This window comes from Zingiber officinale, chromosome 1B, assembly GCF_018446385.1.
Source record: "Zingiber officinale cultivar Zhangliang chromosome 1B, Zo_v1.1, whole genome shotgun sequence".
NCBI classification, from domain to species: domain Eukaryota; kingdom Viridiplantae; phylum Streptophyta; class Magnoliopsida; order Zingiberales; family Zingiberaceae; genus Zingiber; species Zingiber officinale.
Genome location: NC_055986.1, coordinates 37,183,456 through 37,185,742, shown reverse-complemented (window position 1 = coordinate 37,185,742; position 2,287 = coordinate 37,183,456). Strand labels below are relative to the sequence as shown.

At 30.5% G+C, this 2,287-nt stretch overlaps 1 non-coding gene across 1 annotated transcript; it reads left to right on the top strand.

The window, feature by feature from the left end:
* Positions 1-550: 550 nt before the first annotated feature.
* TRNAM-CAU lies at positions 551-636 on the top strand. The gene is given in 2 exon segments: positions 551-588; positions 601-636. It is a non-coding gene; the product is annotated as a tRNA-Met (tRNA).
* The last annotated feature ends 1,651 nt before the right edge of the window (positions 637-2,287 follow it).

Below are 2,287 nucleotides of genomic sequence, written 5' to 3'. Positions count from 1 at the left end.
TACTCATTTCATTTATATATATCTATATATTTAGTTTTTTTTATATGCCGCGCCCCTTATGTTGTACACCATGTAAGCACCTTTATTTATTTATTTTTCTTTTGAAACGTTTTTGATACATAATACTATAACTCAACCCTAAAGAAAAGAATCTGATTAATCTAACCGAGAGTTTAAAAAAATTTAAAAACTAATGTTATGTTGATATATATATATAGACACACAGTCATCTATTATCAACCAGTGAGTACCTTATTATTTTTATTATCAACCAATGAGCACCTATTATTATTATTATTATTTTTAAGTGTTTATACTTTAGGATTTAGTGTTTAAGCTAAAAAAAAAAAATTAACACTAGAAGTTCACTATTGCCAATAAACAACTGACAAAACTATGTGAAAAAAATTGATATAATTATAATTCTTATAAATCATACAAATTATCCTTATGGAAATTAAATTATATATATAACAAAGGTTTAAAATACAATAAGGATAGTTTGTATAATTTATAAGAATTATAATTATATCAATGAATTTCACATAATGGGGTGGTGGCGCAGTTGGCTAGCGCGTAGGTCTCATAGCATACTGAGTTATCCTGAGGTCGAGAGTTCGAGCCTCTCTCACCCCATTTTGATTTTTCTTTTCCTTTATTGTGAAAGATTTTTAAATACTGATATATATAGCTATAATGTTATCTGGGTTTCAAATGGACCTGTTTGGATTCATTGGGCTGCATCCCAAATGTTTTTCTTCCAAAATGCAATTTTTAAATTATTTTATAAAAAACACTGCCTTTCTCTTGAAATTAGGCTTATGGGTCCAATGGGCCTAGTCCAACTTAATGCTGGCTGATGAATTCCTCTTTTGGATGAGAACAATTATGCAAATTGAATCCGTTATGTTTTATAGGTGATGACTGATGAAACGGGCTAATAGCCGCATTCGTTTTAGCACTTCCGTTAGCTCGTCCCCAGGCCCCATTGGCATAGCCGTATGTATTGGTTCATATATCGTATGGGAGATTGTCACATGAAACCAGTCATTAAATTTGCTTAGTCATCGTAATTTACTCCATTTCGTTGTAAGGCTGAGTGGTTACATTTTGTCACATGAGGTGATATAAAACCGTTCTATCGAGTTGAGTTGGGTTGTTGTAGGGGCTAAAATATTAAATTTGATTCAAAATTAATTTTTTACACATCGACAAGAAAACAATTTTTTTAAAAGGGCAATTGCCCATTTTATTTCATAGCAAATCGTTTATTTTAATCTGATTGTATGAACATTGAAATAATAATAATAATAATAATAATAATATTACTGACCGACGAATCTGGAATTATACTGTGACATTGTTGCTTTTGGTTCTGTTGTGGTGTAAATTAACCTCAATGAGTGAACGAATTTCACTTCAGTGTCTTATGTTGAAATGTAGGAAATTTAGTTACATTTCATTACCAATTTATAGAACCCTTTTCAGACGAAAAATGAATTTCATATAATTTTTATATCACTGACTGACGAATCTAGAATTATGCCATGACCTTTCTACTTTTGGTTATGTTGTGGTGAGTTTTAAATTCTGTTTTAAGAGTTATGAATATGAATGTTGCATTACAATTTGAGCCATGCTTCTAGTTGTCTTCCCTTAGAAGATCCATGCTTAATTCTAAGTATTAAACTTATAAATTTCAGATTTATGGGAGTAGTTCTAAATTCTGTTTAGGGGGTCTTATTCATTATGATGTTGCGCTACCATTGTTCTATATTTTTCTCACATCTAGTTTTATTTTAGTTCTTCAAGTTCATGTATGTTTAGGTACCCTATATAAGTTTTGGTTTTGGTTGTATGTATGTGTTAAGGAGATGATATCATGTTAGCTTTTATAGATTTGTAGGGTTTGGATTGTATAAGACCTCATGCTCTTTTATTACTTAGAAGTTGATACAATGCTAGCTCCTAGAAATTTTGATACCACAAGGTTGAACCCAAGTTTATGATTACTTTGTGTCATGTGTAGGTTCGGATCTTATGGGTTAAGTTGCCATGAAACACCTTCTTGCGCTTAAGATATATGTAAATTTTTGAAATTTAGTTTTGTTATACCTTTGTTTATTTTTGCTTCTTATCATGCTAACTAATGAGTCACATGTTAATGTTAGGAAATTAGGATGTTGGATTTAATTATGCCCATGTTTCTTCTTTCTGTTCATCATGTTAACTTAATGAGTCATATGCAAATTCTATGTTGTTAATGTTAGGGAATTAGGATGTTGGA